The sequence below is a fragment of the Mesoplodon densirostris genome, chromosome 18 (genome assembly GCF_025265405.1).
Source record: "Mesoplodon densirostris isolate mMesDen1 chromosome 18, mMesDen1 primary haplotype, whole genome shotgun sequence".
Taxonomy (NCBI): Eukaryota; Metazoa; Chordata; class Mammalia; order Artiodactyla; family Ziphiidae; genus Mesoplodon; species Mesoplodon densirostris.
This window is the reverse complement of record NC_082678.1, coordinates 26,234,170-26,253,813: the sequence shown is the minus strand read 5'-3', so window position 1 is coordinate 26,253,813 and position 19,644 is coordinate 26,234,170. Positions and strand designations below refer to the sequence as shown.

The 19,644-nt window shown below is 38.6% G+C and overlaps 1 pseudogene; it reads left to right on the top strand.

Moving 5' to 3' along the window:
* LOC132479139 (leucine-rich repeat-containing protein 37A3-like) overlaps positions 1-19,644 on the top strand; it is a 43,333-nt pseudogene that overhangs the window by 426 nt on the left and 23,263 nt on the right.

Below are 19,644 nucleotides of genomic sequence, written 5' to 3'. Positions count from 1 at the left end.
TTCGGCTGTGAAGGAGGATGTGGCTCTGGCTTCTCGCTGGCCTGGGTCGCTGTGCCTGGGAGCCGCCACATGTTATGTCCTGGCTGTGCCTCTGTGTCGCTGCTGCGCCCCACGGCTCCTCCTCACATGGCAACGACTGTGGCTTCTAGTCCAGGCAGTTCAGCCTCCAGAGCTCCTTAAGGAAGTTGTAGCTCAGTCTCCATTGTATCCCGAGGTGACAGTTCCAGCACCAGAGCAGGATCATGCTGAGCATCCAACATCCCCCAGGATCAAGAGCAGTGGTTCTCAACCAGGGTGAGTTTGCACACAGGTGACACTTGGTAGTGTCTGGCGACAGTTTTGCTTGTCAGAACTGTATACGCTACTGGCATCTAGTGGACAGAGACCAGAGATGCTACTAAACATCCAACAGTGTACAGGGGAGCCTCCCACAGCAAAGAATTATCCAGCCCAAACTGTCAATAGTGCTGCCTAGCTAGAGAAATAAAGATCACTTAACACAAGTATTTAATGAGCATTTAGTATTTTGTATCTAATGCACCACATATATAATCATGAAAGTATAAATCATAATATCTCCCACAGTGAGATTTCTTTAGTGTATGGAGGGAGTAGTGATGTTACGTTTCATCATATATAAATGAGAATTATTGCCAATGGATAAATGTTCTGAAAGAATATCTGTTTTTCTAATTCTTTTGCTCGTGTCTTTTTTTGTAGAAATCTTGGTTGCAATTTACTCACAGAACTGAGCTTTGGAACGTTTCAGGCCTGGCATGGAATGCAGTTTTTACACAAGTTGTAAGTGAAATAGAAGATGAATACATGTAAACAACTGTGTGTAAAAACAATCATGCAGTTATTGGTTAGCTGGGTGTAAGTAAGCCCAGTATGAATTCTGGAAAGTATGTCTTGAGAGCCATTTATTTATTTTTTTCAAATGAGGAAACTAAGGTACAAAGAGGCCAAGAGACTTGTTTAACTCATATATATGAAAGGCTCTGCTTTCCATAGTACTGATCTTTGGCATGGTCAATTAAAGGCACCAAACAAAAACACTCAGATTAGCATTGTCATGGAATCCCACGGATGCCTTTCCAATATGAGAATGGTCCAGGAACTTCCACTTTTGAATTTCACTTTGATTCCTTTTCATGTGCAAAGTTCCTAACTGCTTAAAATGTATGCAACACAGAGCTGCAGAGAACTAAGTTGAGCAGGGTGTGGTTCAGTGGGTGTGGGTGCTTCCCCAACCATCATTAGCTCTTTTAAATGGTAAAGCAGAAAGAATTCCTGAACACCCACCCCAGGGCTCTCCCCAGCCACCCAGAACATTATTTTTCAAAAAAGCATATATTGCTGAAGTGAATTATCGGTGGCCAATAGGAACCTTTGAGGTATGGAAAAAGACGTTGTTTGTGTTCAGCTGTAGTGTGAAAAATATAAAGAAAAGACTTTGCTGTGGCCTAATTCAATATGTTTTCTTTGCTGACTACTCTTCAATAAGAAGTGTGGGTTTTCCACCCCTTCAGCTCAAAACTTCTCTGATTTCTCATGGCACAAGGAAATGATAGTGGGTACGTTCAATGGCCCGAAGGCGATTTTAGACTCAAGGGAAAGAGCTCTTGTACACCTGGCTTTGGAAAAGACTCTCTTACCTGTCTTGTGGTTCAGAAATCCAGTTTCACACAGTTCCCACATTTTGGGTTAATGAAGGTGTTGAGGCTGTGTCTGGAGCTGGGTTAACAATTCCTGCAGATGCCTATCTTTAGCGGCCTCCTTCCTTTCCCTTGTTAGTTTGCTGACGCCTACCTTGGGGAGAGAGCACCAAGGGTCGGTTTTTCTTCTGTTAGCACACCGGAGAGCAGGCTCGTGAGGTCCCTTCACCAGGAGGTTTTAGTAGCGTCAGTACAACGTCTGAAACTCACCACCTTTCCTAAACATCCCAGAACACCAAGAGTTCCTTATAAGAATCAGAGTTTCACTATAGTTATGTAGGCAACACAGGACAATACATTGTGGAAATAAATAAATAAATCACAGTTTAAAAATTAATGAATTCATTCCAAAACATTCACTGAGTGCCTTGCCCACTGTCTGTGAACACTCTACTAAGTGCTGGGGATACAAAGACGCATAGGGCAGGGACTTTGTCCCCAAGAAGCTTTCATACTGGAAGGAGAAATATGGATGTTGATGGGAAAACATATATGAGAGCCATTCTAGCATCTATGCAGCAGGGTAACAAGGTGAGGGAGGGGGGTGATGAAGTAGAAAACGGGTGGTAGGTTAGAAAAGATTTGTAATGGAAGAGGCACCAACTTGTTCCTTTGGAATTTGTGCTCCTCTTAAATGACAGAAAAAGGTAGTGAAAGAATCAGAACTGTCTGGTGTTGTAAATAAATTAGTACTGTACTCCGAAGACTCATTCACAGTTACTTTCAAAAGATTGTCACAGTATAGTAAGTCTTTGTTTTGGACTAAGTCTTTCTAATAGACAAAGCTAAGTTGCTTTAGGAAACATTTGCCATGGTGAGATACAAACTTTATTGCATCTCTTACCAAAGGCAAGCCACCAAGGGAAGATGCCACCCTCGAGTTAAATCATTTTACTACCTATAATGACATATTACTGGGGTGTTTATAAGTTGCTTGCATTAAATAAGTTTGGAAAAGGGCCCCAGCTGAGGTGGATTTATCCTGAATTCAATGAACCTTAGGCTTCAGGGCTCCTCACTTGCATAGGTCCCTTCCAAGGTCTTGAGAGGGGTCCTAGCGATTTTTCTATTTATAACTTTGCCTGTTTTTATTAGCTAGGATTTCCCAAAGTAGATGAGGTTCAGGCCCCACAAATCCTTGATTCATCACCGGGTGTCAGGTAATTATAAGTCAGTAGGTTTCTTGAATGTAGCCTCTATGTTATTGAGAAATATCAGGTGAAGTGGTTAGCAGTGTGGTAGTCTATTTTAAATCCGAAATCTACCTCAAAGATGAGCCAAGAGCTTATTAATAAAGTACCACTTTTTGAATGGTGGTAGTCATCATATCTCTTTCAGATAAAATCAGGAATGAAATATACTATGGGAAACCGGCAGTGGTTGATAATCCTAAATGTTAAGTATGCTTTTTTTCTCTGACTCTAAAGTGTTTCTCCTTCATTCACCTATGTAGGTCCAGACTGATGGCTTATGTTTAAAAATTCTTTTAGTCACTTCATTGGATCTAACAATACAAGCTCCATGATTTTAGAAACTGAAGGACTCTACAATGTAGAAAAGCTATATAACTTAAGCAGACAGAGCACATTCACATGCTGGCTTGTCCGTGGTACATCAATATTGTACCAAGAACATAAGCACGAAGAGAGAATAAGAGGAAAATCAAAGCCTTATCCCTATTGAATTATTTACCCCATTGTTGAGAATATCAGTGCGGGAGGTGTGTCCACACTATGAAGGCAAATTGAGCTGCGGTCACAGAGCCGCCCTAATGCTCCCCCAGTCAGCTAGCATTGGTTTCCTTTACATAGCTATGTACACACAAAAGCTTACACACTTGAGGGTGTTGTCCTCACTTTTTGCTATGTACTAGAATCCTGGCAGCTTCTCAGATTTAGAAAGGCATAAACACTAAAAGCAAAAATAACTTGGGTCTGCCCTTTGGGGTGATTCAGGGTGGCTGTTTTATTTGTAATAGTTCAAAATTTTGAGATTGTCACACCTAGCAACTACTACACTTTTCTTCTCCCCACTGCATCTTATTCTTCCCACCTGTAGTATTTTCTCCCATTCTATATGTTTATTCACTTTCTTGATAGTGTCCTTTGAAGCACAAACTTTTTAGTTTTTATAAAATCCAATTCATCTATTTTTCCTTTGGTTGTTTGTGCTTCTGGTATCATATCTAAGAAACTGTTGTCTAAAGCAAGGTCATAAAGATTTACTCCTGTGTTTTCTTCTAAGAGTTTTATAGCCTTAGCTCTTACATTTGGATATTTGATCCATTTGGAGTTAATTTTCATATACGGTGTGAAGCTTCATTATTTTGTGTGTGGATGTACAGTTGTCCCAGCATCATTTGAAAAGACTGTTCTTGCCACGTTGAACTGTTTTGGCACCCTTGTTGAAAATCAATAGACCATAAGTATGAGGGTTTATTGCTATCTTGTCAATTCTGTTCCATTGATTTACATGTCTGTTCTTATTCCAGTACCACACTGTGATTGCAGTAGCTTTGAACTGAGTTTTGAAACCAGGATGTGTGAGTCCTCCCACTTTGTTCTTTACCGACATTGTTTTGGTTATTCTGTTTCCTTGAATTGCCATAGGAATTTTAGAAACAGCTTGGCAATTTCTGGAAAGAAGTCAGCTGGGATTTTGATAGGAATTGCAATGGAACCATAGGTCGATTTGGGAAGTAGTGAAATTTTAATAAGATTATCTTCCAGTCCATGAATCCAGCAGGTCTTTATACTTATTTAGATCTTCTTCAATTTCTTTCAACAGTTTTGTACTTTTCAGTGTGAATCTTGCACTTACTTGGTAAAATTTTCCCCTAAGTATTATATTTGTTTTGATGCTGTTCCACATGGAATTGTTTTCTAAATTCCATTTTTCGATTACTCATTGCTGGTGTGTAGAAATAATATTGATCTTATATCCTACAACCTTGCTGAACTCATTTATTAATGCTAACAGTTATTCTCCTAGATGCCCAGGAATATGTCTTGTGGTCTTCCAGTTTCCCAGGAATACATTGGAATATTTCAAAGTGTCTGTGGACATCTCATTCCTCAGCTTTTCTTTTAAAGCTTTGCGGTTGGGTTGTCTTTTGCCCCAAACTGTTATCCATTGCCTCATGCCACCGCCATGTTAAAATATTTGCTTGAAAATGTTTTCCAGAAATGCCACCTGAGCAGAGGCTTTTCTCACTAGACAGCCCTCAGTCAGGTCAAAGGCAAGCCTTTCAAGTGAGGTCTTCCAGGGGGCCACCAGACATGTAAAACAATGACAGTTCTTTGGGAATGAGGCTTTGAAGGACCTCTCAGTCCATGCTGCTCGTTCTGGTACCAGGGATGTGGGCTGTTTTTCAAGGCTACCACTGGCATGGAGACCAAAGGTCGAGGGCAAGTTAAAGCAACACAGATCTCATTGTTCTTACAGAAATTAATTTGTTTTCCTTGAATAAATTGCTCCCCCATTTACTGCCAGCATGTTGGTTAAATGTCCAGAGTTCAGAAGAAGTTGATTCTGACCATTTTTGCCAGTTTTGTTGTTGTTGTTATTGTTGCTTCTATGCAGGGATGAATTTTCAGATGTCCTTCCTCCATCATTTTTACTGATTTTCCTGCAATTTAAAAAAAAAATCTATAAAGTCTCAATGGCCATAGGCTAATTAAATATTTATCACAAGAGATGATTAAGGAAAAAATAAATAAAAAGAGAAATAAATAAATAAATAAATAAATAAAAAGAGAAAATATAATTCTCATAGAGGCTTTCCCAGATGGGTAGATGAAGTTTGAAAAGGTATTTCTATATTTAGTGCTGTCCAAATTAAGGTTAAAGTAACAGATGTTGCAAAAAAAAAAAACCCTTTTTTTTTCATTCAGGTTAAACACAGGCTTTAGAGTCAGAACTGAGTTCAAATTCCAGCTCTGCTTCTTACGAGCTTGATGACTTAAGACAAGTTATGTAACTTCTCTGTGCCTCAGTTTCCTCATTTGTACAATTGTGTAATATATATCACATAAGGTTACTGTGAGGATGAAATGTTAAATGCTGATCACATATGCATGGCAACCCAAAAGATATTAGTTTTGATAATTATCTTTATAATATTCTGCAAAAGTACACTAATAATTCTTGAGTAGAGTTAACCTTAAGTCAGATATTCTCTTCTTTCTTCCTGTTTCTTTTCTGTTTTTTTTTCCCCCTTATTTGTTTTAAAGAACTAAGGGGGAAAAAAAAGGAAGAAAGAAAGAACTATGAAGAAAATCTATTCCAACATTTTGGAATAAAATTTTGTTCCCCAAAATTAATTTGTTTATTTTATTGATATATAAACAAAATGTTATTTATTTATTCAGCAAACATTTATTAAATGCCTAGTAAATACTAGGCACTATGTCAGGCACAGGAATAATAATGACAATAAAGTGTGGTCCCTGCTCTCAAGTTGCTGACAATCTAGGAGAGTGACAAGTAAACAGTTGATTACATACACAGTAACAAAGGCTATGGCACAAGAATACACACGGGACTATGTGATGGGAGTATGGCTTTCACCAGTTCCTCTTGGATTTCTCTCTTCTTTGGCTCCAGAACCAAGGAATTAGCCTTATTTTTCTCTTTAGCTGGGTAGTTTAAATCATGAAATTTTTCAAAATTTGTAGAGATGAAAGAAAAACACCTTGAATTATGGAGGACACTAGAAATAGTACTTTTTTTACAGAGCAAGGGCTTCCTATCAGCATAGTCACTTCGAGGGTTTTTAACGTGAAAAGTACTTTGGCATATTTTTTCTTTGCTAGCCACTTTTTTTCTATTTTATTGTTTGTTTGTTTGTTTCTCTTCTCCACTTTGTCATCTAGAGACCTGGTAGTTCCCAGTGAAAGAGTGTTTTACAGATTCTAACGGTGATTTATAGGTAAAGACAGAAAATAATTTTTTTATCCTTCAAGTTCCATACAAAAAAAAATGAATATAAACTTTCATGGAAGTAATTGAAAATGCAGATAATTTTAATTCCATTCCATTTTTCAGAATTCTCAATCGTAATCCTTTGCCAACAGTTGAAGATTCTTGTCTTTTTAAAGTGCCAGCATTAAACTCTTTGTAAGTATTGTAAGAGTTTCATGGCTCATGAGATAATTTCTGCTCCTTTTTACTTTCGTCAAAACTTGAGTACTTTGGCTAAACAGTCATAATTTAGATTTTAACTGGGTTATTGAAAATAAGAGTTATTGGCAAAGAAAAGGATTAAGAAAGAATATATATGGGTAAGAGAGCCAGCAGAGGATGAGAACAGTGTTGAAGAACACATATAGATATGGAACATGAAGATGCATATAGGAATAGTATTTATCCAAGAAAGCAAAAAGGAATAAGGGGTACATTATTTTTTTTAAAAAAAAGAGTGATCAAAAGAGGTAGATGCAATTGAAAATGAGAAGTGAGGATCATAGAAAATGATTGTACTGTTCAGCACCAAGGTCATTAATTTGATGATGCAAATTTAAATTTCTTCCAAAAGAGCTCTTTGGAATTATCATCTATGGCAAGTAAGAAGCCAAAGTGGAAGGAATCACATGTTAAGTATCTTCTTCAGTTTAGAAATTTTGTCTTTGGGTTTTATATCATGCATGTTTGGGCTTCTCCTTCAGAGACATGGGAACAGCACAAGTGTCACTTACCGCAATGGAAAGCATCCTCATGCTGACCCTTGAATTGGAAACACTGTAAGTTGATTTTTCTTACATTGATTTTCACTCAATTGTATTTTTAGGTTTGTTTGATTATCTTCTTAAGTCAGGTTTACTTATGTATAATTTTCATTTAACAAAATTCACTCTTTTTAAATATACAGTGTGATGTGTTTTGACAAACGTGTAGTTCTGTAGCCACCACCACATTTGAGGTAAAGAAAACTTCTGCACTCCCAAAAGACCCCCCATGTCCCTCTGTAGTCAATCCATCCTCCTGTCACTACCAGCCCCTGGCAACCACCAATCTGATTTTTGTCCGTATAATGTTGCCTTTTCCAGAATATTTGATAAGTGAAATCATGTGGTGTGTAGCTTTTTGTTTTTGGCTTCTTTCACTTAGCCAGTCTCTTTGGAGATTCATCTGTTTTGTTGCACCTGTCAGTAGCTCGTTCCTTTTGAGCGCTGAGCAGTATTCTAGTTGTGTGGATACACAGTTTGTTTACGCATTCATCGTTCGATGCACATTTGAGTTTCTTCTTGTTTTTTGGCTATTATGAACAAAGCCTCTGAAAACACTCACATGTGTGTGTGAACATATGTCTTGTGTGAGCATATGTTTTCATTTCTTTGGGGTAAAATACCTCAGGGTGGGATTGCTTCATCATATGCTAAGTGCCTATTGAACTTTTTAAGAAACTGCTGAACCGTTTTCTAAAGTGCCTGTGCCATGTTGCTTTCCCACAAGCAGTCTATGAGAGTTGCAGATGCTCTACATCTTCACCTGATCCTTATATGTGTTTTTTTAAAACATTTTAGCCTTTCTAGTAGGTGTGTAGATGAATCTCGTGGTTTTTGCCACATTTTGCATTTCTGTAATAGCTGATGATGTTGAGTGTCTATTCATGTGCAAATATCCTTTTAAATGAAGTGTCTGTTCAAATCCATTTTTTAATTGGATATTTATATTGAGAATTAAGAGTGCTTTATATAAAAAGCAACGGAAAAAGTCCTTGCTCTCAGATATGTGTTTAGTAAATATCTTCTCCCAGATTGTGACTTATCTTCATTATATTAAAGTGTCTCTGAAAACTAGAAGTGTTAAATTTTTGATGAACTCTAATTTAGCAATTTTTCTTAATTTTTCATATTTATTTAATTAATTTATTTGGTTGTGCTGGGTCTTAGTTGCAGCAGATGGGCCCCTTAGTTGCGGCTCATGGGCTTCTTAGATCTGGCATGCAAACTCATAGTTGAGGCATGCATGTGGGACCTAGATCCCTGACCAGGGATCGAACCCGGGCCCCCAGCATTGGGAACTTGGAGTCTTAACCACCAGGGAAGTCCCTTAGCAATTTTTCTTAAATGCTTTCTGCTTTTTTGTGTCTTAATCTAAGAAATCTTTCTCTGAGACCCCACTGTCTAACCCCAAATCACAAAGGTTTTCTCCTACGTTTTCTTCCAGACGTTGTATAGCTACATTTAGGTCTCTGATTCATTTTGAGTTAATTTTCATATACGTTGTGAGGGAAGGGTCAAGTTTTATTTTTTTGCGGTTTAAAAAACTATTTCTGTAGGACCCTATTGTGACAGTGTATTACACAACCTACTGCACCTTAAATTGTGCCATCCCCCCTCCAATATGGCAAGCTAATAGAAACTTTCTGTTACGCCAAGGCTAGTTGAGGGGATTGCGTGAGATTAGTATGCGGAAACGGCCCTGCATTTAGCAGTCTGTTCCAACCGTCTTTGTCAGGTCACCTGACAAATGTCTGTCTTCACTGTGCCGTCACGCATTGGTCACTGCTCTAGCCTCATCTTCCTCAGTGTCCCACACCATCTGCCACAATTGCGATCCCTCTCTTGTCAGCTAGATGCCCTCCTCTCTGGATATTAAAAACTATTTCCCTGTGTAACGACGATACTGTTAATACACAGTATTGAAGAAATTAAATTCCTACACAATCATATTACCTAATAAAGTGTTGCTATTCAAATTTCCCCAATTGTCTCTCTTATATAATATCATTTCTTTTAACAGCTTTTTGAGGTATAATTGACATGCAATAATCTGTGTTCACACACACACATACATACACACCATGAGGACATCACGAAAATCAAAATGTCCATCACCTCAGAAAGTTTCTTAATGTCTCTTTGTAATTCTTCCTTCCCATCGTTCCTTGCACTTCCCAATCGCCGTGCAACCATTGATCTGCTTTCTGTTTTCATTTTCTAGAATTTTATGTAAATGGAATCATACAGTGTATACTTTTTTCTAACTGGCTTCTAACCCAGCATGATTATTTTAATCTTCATCCATATTGTTGTATATATCAGTAATTCATTTCTGTTTATTGCTGAATAGCATTCCTTTATGTGGATGTACCACCATTTATGTATTGACCATTGATGGACATTTGAGTTGTTTGAGTCTTTGTCTATTACAGATAAAGTTGCTATGAATATTTGTGTACAAGTCTTGTATGGATGTTTACTTCCATTTCTCCTGGGTAAATGCCTGCCTGTAGAATGGCTGCATCATTGGTAAGTGTATGTTTAAGTTTTTAAAAAATACCCATTTTCCATAGTGGTTTGATCATTTTACATCTCTACCAGCAGTGTATGAGAGCTGCATTTTCTTCACGTTGCGGCCAACATTTGCTATGCTCAGTATTTTTAATTTTAGGTAGTTTAATAGGTGTGTAGTTGTATCTCACTGTAGCATCCCTAATGATTAATCATGTCAAACATCTTTTCATATGCTTATTTTCCATCTGTATATCTTTGAATCTTTTATCTATATTTTTCTGGAGTTTTGAGAGTTCTTTCTATATTCTGGAAATTAGTCCTTTATCCAATAGGTAAGTTGCTAGGTATTTTCTCCCATTCTGTGACTCATCTTTTCGTTCACTCAGGAGTGTCTTTTGCAGGGCAGAAATTCTTAATTTCGATGGTGTCTAATTTATCTGTTTTTTTCTTTTATGCATTATGCTTTTGGTGTTGTATCTAAGAAATCTTGCCAAACTCAAGGTCATAAAATTTTTCACCTGTTTTGTTCTAGACATTTTATAGTTTTATGTTTTACATTTAGATCTTTGAACCAATTTGAGTTCACTTCTGTATATGGTTTAGATGGAAGTTCTTTTTTTTTTTTCTTTTTGCACCTGGATATTCAGTTGTTCCAGCATCATTTGTTGAAAAGACTATCATTTCTCCACTGAAATGTCTTTGAACCTGAAAGTCAGTTCTCCACATCTCTCTACTTCAGAACTTTGTATTCTGTTCCTTTGGTCTTTTTGTCTATCTTTACACTACTATCACAATGTCTTGAAGGTGTAGCTTCATAATCCTTGAAATCAGTTACTGTTAGTTCTTCAACTTTGTTCTTTCTCAAAGTTTTTTCAGTTATTCTAAATTTTATTTCCATATGAATTTTAGAATTAGCTTGTCAATGTCTATAGAAAAGCCTACTGGGGTTTTGATGTATAAATCGATTTGGGGAGAATTGATGTCTCAACAATATTGAATCTTCTGATCCATGAATACTTTATATCTCTCCATTTATTTAGGTCTTTCTTAATTTCCCCCGGCAATATTTTACAGTTTTCAGTGTGCAAGACTTTTATCAGATTTATGCTAAGTATTTTATATGTTGGATACTTTTATAAGTAGCATTTTAAAACTTTGATCTCTGATTGTTTGTTGAGACAAATTCATCTTTTTGTATGTTGATCTTGTACCCTGCAAACTTGATAAACTCATTTATTAGTTCCAGTAGCATTTTCGTAGCTTCTGTCAGGTTTTCTACATAATCATGTTATCTGCAAATAAAGATAGTTTTACTTCTTCCTTTCCATTCTGAATGTGTCTTTTCTTTTTGTTGCCCTATTGCACTGGCTAGAACCTTCAGTGCAATGTCAAATAGAAGCAATGAGAGCAGATATCCTTGCCTTGTTCCTGATCCTGGTGAGAAAGTACTTTGTCCTTCACCATTAAGTATGATGTTAGGTTTTTTGTAGAAGTCATTTATCAAGTTGAGGAAGTCTCCTTCCATTCCTAGTCTACTGAGGGCTGTTTTTTTTTTCTTTAATCAGGAATGTATGTTAGATGTTTTCATTCTTTTCCTGCATCTATTGCAGTGATTATATGATTTTTCCCTTCTTTTCTTAATTTGTTTATTTATTTTTGGTTGAATTGGGTCTTCATTGTTGTATGTATCCAGTATTCTTAATCTTTTATGTAGATCCATATTCCAATCTGGTGTCATTTTCCTTCTGCTTAAAAATACTTCTTTTAACATTTCTTATTGTGAAAGTCTACTAGCAATGAATTCTTTCAGCTTCTGTATGTCTGAGATAGTCTTTATTTTGCTTTTGTTTTGACAGATGTGGGTATAAAATTCTAGCTTGATAGAATTCAATTCACTACTTTAAAGATGTTATTCCACTGAGTTCTCGTTTACGATTTTTCAAGCAAGAATTCTGCTGTCATTGTTATCTTTGTTCCTCTGTATGTAGTGTATAATTTTTTCCTCTGGCTCCTTTTAAATTCTTCTCTTTATTGCTGGTTTTGAGCAATTCGATTATTTTCTGTGCCTTGGTGTAGTTTTGTCCATGTTTCTTCTGCTTAAACTTCATTGATCTTCTTGACTTTGTGGGTTTATAGTGTTTACCAATTTGGACAAATTTTGGCTATTATTTCTTCAAATTTTTATATTTCTCCTCTCCTTCATGGACTCTAAGTACACATGTATTAGGCCACTTGAAGTTGTTGCACAAGTCACTGAGGCTCTATTCATTTTGTTGTTGTTTTGTTACTCCTTTTGTTTCATTTTGGATAGTTTCTGTTGCTATGCCTTAATGTTCACTGACCTTCTGCCGTGTCTAATTAGCCTTTAACCTCCTGCGATATCTTTTTCATTTAGACATTGTTTTTAATCTCTAGAAGCTCAATTTAGGTCTGTTTTACATTTTCCATGCCTGTACTTAACATTTTCAGTGTTTAGTCTGGGTGTTTTAACATATGAAATACAGTTATAATAACTTTTCTTCATGTATAATAACCTTTTAAAAGTTCTTTTCTGCCAATTCTAACATCTGTATAGATTATGGGTTATTGTTGATTGATTGCCTTTTCTCCTCAGTATGGGTCATATTTTCCTACTTCTTTGCATGCTTGCATGCAATTTTTCATATGATCCCAGATATTGTGAGTTTTAGTTTATTGTGTGCTATATATATTTATATTCCTGTAAAATGCCTGGGCTTTGTTTTGGGTGAAATTAGGTTACTCAAAACAATTGTATTCTTTTAGGCCTAGCTTTTAAGGTTCGCTGGGTAGGAGTCCAAGTAGCCTTTAGTCTGGAGCTCATTATTTGCAACTACTGAGACAAGTCCTTTCTGAGTATCGTGAGGTTTTCCAGTCTGACTTGTAGGAACAGGTACTATTCCTACAACCCTGTGTGATATCCAGTTGTTCTTCTTATTAATCCTTTCATGTGGTTCTTTTCCTGGCATCAAGTTATTCCTCACACAAATGTATTGACCCATACTTTGTTGAATTCTCAAGAGATCCCTCTGCATATCTCCAGCGTTCTTTGTCTGTGCACTTCTTTTCTCTCTGATACTCTGCTTTGTGAACTCTAGTTACCTTGGTTCTCCCAGACTCTTATGTCCATTTCGTCTGTCAGGGAGCCCACTAGTCTCTGTCTGGACTTCTCTTCCCTGTACCATGACGTGGATACTCTCTCAGAGAAGTAAGGGCAATTATAGGGATCACTTCATTTATTTCCCATCTCCTCGGGAATCACTGAAATGTATTGCCTGAGGTTCAGTTTCTTGAAAACTGTTGTTTCATTATGTTCCATCTGATTTTTTCCTTGTTTCAGGTGGGAGGTTAAGTTGGCCCTTGTACTTCATCTTGGCCAGAAGCCAATAACATTCTTTAAGTCTGTTTTGTTTTGATATAGGATCCAATTAAAGATTAGGCATTGCATGTCATGTCTGTGTTTCCGTTAATCTAGAATTTTTCCCTAGTATTTTTTTTTTTTTGGTCTTTTATGACATTGGCTTTTTTGAAGAGTCTAAGCCAGTTGTCTTGTAAATTGCCCCACAATCTGTATTTGTCTGTTTCCTCATTAGATTCAAAGTAAACATTTTGGGGAAGAATACTATATAGGTGATGTATTCTTCATACTTCATCACTTGAGGTGGCCCATTGCTAAGTTTGATCACTTGGTTAAGGTGGTCTATTCCATATCTCTCCATTGTAAAGTTATTTTTCCCCTTGGTAATTGATAAATAATATGTGGGGTGATCCTTGGGATCAGTGAAGATCCTACTTTCAAACAACTCTTCACCCAACTGTGCATCAATGATAATCCTTGTCTGAATCGATTATTACATTGATAGTTGCAAAATAACACTTTCCTAATTCTATCCTTCCTTTTGCATTTATTAGCTGACATTATTCTATAAAGAAGAGCTCCCCCACTTTTCATTTGGAGTATCATTATGAACTCATGTGCTTTTTTTTCAATTAACTACGTTATACCTTATTATAATGATAATGTTATTCTTTGGAATGTTCCTTTTGTCCAGATTTGGTCAATGCGATCTCTGTTATTGTTTAGCCACATGATGCTTTTTTATTACTAGAATAATTTCTAATATATTACTCCTCACAAATAGGAACTGAGAAAGTGACTCCAGAATGTGCGGTCTTATTCATACTCTTCTTAGAAGTCTGCCTTCTTCCTGTGTACTCTCAACCCAAAGTGAGGCTTTCGGGTTGGAAGGAGATACTTCTGAATTAAACTACAGTTCAGTGTCACCCAATTCTAATCGCTATTCCCTTTTTTCTAGGCATATCATACCTACTGCCATCCTAATCCTTCTGTTGGGCACCTCTCTCCTCCTCTATATTTATTTCCAACTGTCAAGGGCAGCAATTGGCCAACCGGCCCCTATCCAGTTCTATAGTCCATATGCCCCAAGAACTCCTTTTTGCACTGGTCTGTGGTGGCCTTGGCCTACCTCTTCTACCTACTCAGGTAACTCTTTTACCACGAATTTAATTACCTGTGTTTCCATTTATAGGATCTTACCCAGCCATAGGACCTGCTGCCTCTGCCAATTTAAAAATACTATTGAGGTTGTCTGTGAGACAGTCAAGCTGCGTTGTGACAGTGAACGCCTGAGGGACGTCACACGTTGTGGTGAGTCTCAATTGCGGGATAATACATTTTTAATTTTTAAGTTAATTTGTTATTTTTAATCAAGGATGATACATTTTAAAACTAATGATGTAATTACATTATTTTAATACATTCATTTAGAGTTCCAGCTCCCTAAATTTCTAAGAATTACCCCCTTGCTAAAAATCAGATTCTTGGTTACATTATTAAGCTAAGAAGAGCTCAGTTACATTATTAGCTTCATAATGTAACTGATCTGCATATGTAAAGGAACCAGAGAAAGGAATGGAAGGGGGAAGGGAATTCACATTAATGGCCACATATCCTATGCTGCCCTCTCTGCAAATGACAACTTATTCACATAGTACATCACAGTTTGTAAACTGATTTTATATACATTAGGTCTCAAGTACCCTTTGTCTTATAAGACAGGTGTAAATATATTTTTGTTTATTTGGTTTGTTTCTGCAATTTTATAAAGAGTGCAAGTGATGCTGTTTTATGTCCTATCTGGAGCCTGAGAGTTTCTGGTTCCATAACCAGAAGCTGCTACCAAGCCCTTCTAATGCATGGGAGAGCTAGTTATTTCTTTGACTGTCCAGCTCTGAACTTGCTCTGAATCGCAAGTTTTTCTATCCACAAAACACTCAGGGGCTTTCAACGATTTTTCTATATATTAGATTTATGGACACTAACTTGATGACTTCCAAAATGTGCTTTCATGCCCAGGTAGCTTGAATACAGGTCTCTTTCAGTGATCTAGAGCACATCATAAATAATAACACTTTGCCACTTATATAAAGACAATATTGCTGATTTTTCAACACAGTTTTTTTTTTTTTTCCTTTGTCCACCAAGCTGGTGGGATCTTAGTTCCCCCAGCAGGGATTGAACCCGGGCCACAGCAGGGAAAGTGCCGGGTCCTAACCACTAGACCACCTGGGAACTCCCCCAAACATTTTTTTTACTAATTATATTATTCCCTTCTCCCCCAGAAGTGGGCAGAAAAAGCATTTTTAATCTCCTTTTACAGGTGAGGAAAAACAAGATCAGCGGTGTTAAGTGCTATGACCCTAGGGCCCCGATCTCCTGTCCCCAGTTTGGGGCTCTCTGCTAGCCTCTGCTCCTCCTTTCTCATGACCCTTCCCTCCTTCTTTGACCCTCACCAAAAATAATTTTAATCCTTTTGGGAGACAAGCCCAGCTACACACTGGTACACATTACCTTCACACAGTCAGAAGATTTGGATGGTTCCCCAAGTAGAGCTGGAAATATTAGAAGTAAAATGAATTGAAAGCAAAGTAGCCATCTGACAGAAGTTGCTTTTTCCCGTCTACATTTTAGGGCCTCAAGTATTATTCCATTGATTTGTTGAACATTCCACATGGGCATACAATCTGGCAAATCTCTTAACTTATACCCGAGCTCCCTGCCCAAATTTTAGCAAAGAGCCAGGGCGGACATAGTGTTGTTTTCTGTATAGAGGCTTCTGTTACGGGGACTGGGATATATAGAAGCAGGGACTAAGCAAAGGACTCAGTGGGTAGTTGGAGAAGCACATGTCCAGATGACGACCTGTTAGCGGCGGTGGTTGTCGTGGAGATCTGTGATAGCAGCAAGAACACAAGCACACTGAAGAGGTGGAGAGAGGAAGCCTCACACTCCCGTGCCTTTGAGGCAGGACAGGATGGGGTATGTGAATGTGAGGAGTCACAGTAGATCTGCAGAGAGTCCAGCTGATTAGGGGAATATTTGTCTTCCAGCCTTGGCTTTTCTTGAGTACTGGCCCCTGGGAACCAGTGGAGTAATCCTGAATATAGTTCCTATATTTCACGCTACAGAATTTTCTGAGTAGATAGCCCCTTTTTCAAGAGAGACCTTTTTCACATTTTGTTGTTGCCAGTCATAGGCTTAAGTGTGGGTTTCTTTTTCTCCTAAGTGGCACTCAAACTTTGACTGATTCCTAATTTCTTTGGCTGTGGACTGACAAAAGGCTGTCCCATCAGTCTTCAGTGATCAAAAACAGTCCCTTCTCTTTTGACAGATGAAGAAACATCTATAGAGAATGCAGGAGGATCGTTGATGAAGGTTTTACAAGCCCAGAAGGAGAACAACAGCACCGAGCTGACTATTGAGTCAGAGAGGATGTCCTCACCTAACAGTGCTGTCAGCTTGTCAGGCTTCATGAATGAGCAGCTGGACTTTAATAATAAAAGTGATATTATCAGTACACTAAATTACATACTGCCTTATATCTCAGAGGGAAATCTAGGAGATGTGGAATCAACATTATTACCATTCATTCAACTTCTTTTTTCAAATACACAAGATGGACATATGCCGCTGGGCCTTTTGAAAAACAATACAAGGAGCCCTTCTGTTAAACCTGTACCCAACAATTCAACTAAAAAAAACAAATTGAGGGAACTCCATTTTGTGGAAAATTTGTTAGATGCAGAAACTCAAGAAAAAATTGATGAGGTTAAAAAGGAAGAAAAACCTGCCACGTGTACGCGTTCCAACCTTTTAAGTGCCATGTTTACACGCTACATCTTTCAAAAGAAATTAGAAACTGCCCAACCACAGACAGACAGCCTAGCAAAGATTGAGAGTACAGAGGAAAAGCTGGTGAGAGTGAACAAGGTCCTCAAGGGGCATACCGAAAATGCACCTCAAAGCAGTGGGAGATGAGAGCATCAGGAGGAAACAGAATGCCCAGCCATCTGTGGCGAACACTGCCAAAGAATGAAAGCTCAGGAGGCCATCCCCAAGAAAGCTGAAACAGCTCCTCATGGTGCAGAGGCCCAGGAAGCTGGTGGGAAAGTCCTCCGATGCAGAGTCTTCATTCATAAAGGAACACAAGGCCGCAGGCTCCTCTCCCCTCAAACCGTACTTCAAGGGCAGGCCTTGTGCCTCCATCCCGCCAAAATCCCCATCTGAGGTTAAAAGCAAATCAAAAGACTTATCCAACGCTATTCATGTTTTCGAAGATGCAAAGGCAAGAGTTAGAAATATTAAGGACTTCGAGTTAATCTCACATTCTGGAAAAAAAAATACATCTTCCATAAAATTAGGTCTCATCGGGTCCACAGAAAACCCAAAGTTAAAAAGCATCGAGGGGCTTCCCTGGTGGCACAGTGGTTGGGAGTCCGCCTGCCGATGCAGGAGACACGGGTTCGTGTCCTGGTCCGGGAAGATCCCACATGCCGTGGAGCGGCTGGGCCCGTGAGCCATGGCCGCTGAGCCTGTGCCTCCGGAGCCTGTGCTCCGCAACGGGAGAGGCCACAACGGTGAGAGGCCTGTGTACCGCAAAAAGAAACAAAAAGAAAAAAGAAAAAAGGGAGTCGAAAGTTCAGAAAGAAAAGTTCACTTGATAGAGTGATGCTTGCAAGCCCTCCGTTCTCTGTCGTGAGGAGTCTCATAAATTCCCCTCCACGAGAGGCTGTTTCATCTTCAGGAGAAGTGACTTCTCAGGAAAATCCTTTTCCAGAATTATTTTCTCTTTCAGACCCTTCTGCAGAAAACACTACTTCAGAAAACAATACTGCACAAAATGTTTCTGAAGCAATTATTTCTACAGGAAACGCTACTCTGCCAGGAGGAACCGGCCCTGGAAACACTAGCCATAGGAACGTCTCCACTGCACATTCTACTGTCGCTGCAGACAACAGTATGCCAGCTGTTCAACACAGCAACAAAACACAATGGGAGCACCACAACATGGTCACTGAATTATCCTCTAAGCCCACAGGCTTCACTTTCCCAGGGCTCGCATCCCCGGGTGATCAAGTTGAAACTCAGCTAAACCAGCAGCTCTGGTCCCTCATCCCCAACAATGACGTGCAAAGGCTCATTTCTCATGTTATCCAGACTTTGAAAATAGACTGCTCGGACACCCACGTGCAGCTGGCCTGTGCCAACCTCATCTCTAGAACAGGCCTCCTGATGAAGCTTCTCAGCAAGCAGCAAGAAGTAAATGTGTCCAAAGCGGAATGGGATATGGACCAGTGGAAAGCTGACAACTCTTTATCAGTGAGAGCACAGAAGCCCAGAGTGAGCAGAAAGAGCAGGAGTCAAGTGAGGTGAGGATAACCCCTGACACATGGGACTTGGACTTTTACTCAGTTTAGGACATGCCATTAACGTGCCCAAGCGGGAATACCACGGGCTCCTAGTCAGTATCTTATCTTCAGCCATGAAACGGGCTAAGACAGTGATCTCCAACTTTGCTCATTGAGAGAGTGTGTCACTATTCCTAGGGTAGACGCGAAAAGGACATAACACAAGATAAATAAATTGTAGATAAATTGTAGAAGAAAATGCTAATGATAAGACTAATAACATTAAATTTGGCTTGTTCTTATAGAAGCTACTCGCCTGGAAGGATTGGGTTTCATAGTAGTTTAAGAATAGTTAGCTATCGTTTAGAATAGGATGAAGAATCGTAAGTTTTCATCCCTTCTATCTCCTTGTTTTTAAAAATTGTGATATATTTCTTTAGCTCACAAAAGAAGTTCCAGGTTATGACTATAACAACAAACTCATCTTGGCAGTATCTGTACCTGTAGTAGTGACGATTTGTGTTAGAATTCTCTGTCTCATTGAGGTAAGGACAATAATTAATTCAGATTCAGAACCCAGAAACTGAGAATCAAATCCACCTTTCCACCTGCTACTACTTGATTCTTCCCTTTAGCCATGAGGACTGACATACACTTTGTTCTTTTAATGAAAAGTATATTCCCAGGATGTTTTTTTGTGTGTGTGTGTTTTTTTTTTTTTTTTTTTTTTTTTTGGCTGCGTTGGGTCTCCATTGCGGTGCATGGGCTTCTTACTGAGGTGGCGTCTCTTGTTGTGGAGTACGGGCTGTAGCTGCACGGGCTCAGGAGTTGTGGCACACTGACTTAGTTGCTCCGCAGCATGTGGGACCTCCCCAGGCCAGGGATCGAACCTGTGTGCCCTGTGCTGGCAGGCGGATCCTTAACCATTGCACCACCAGGGAAGTCCCCACAGGATTTTT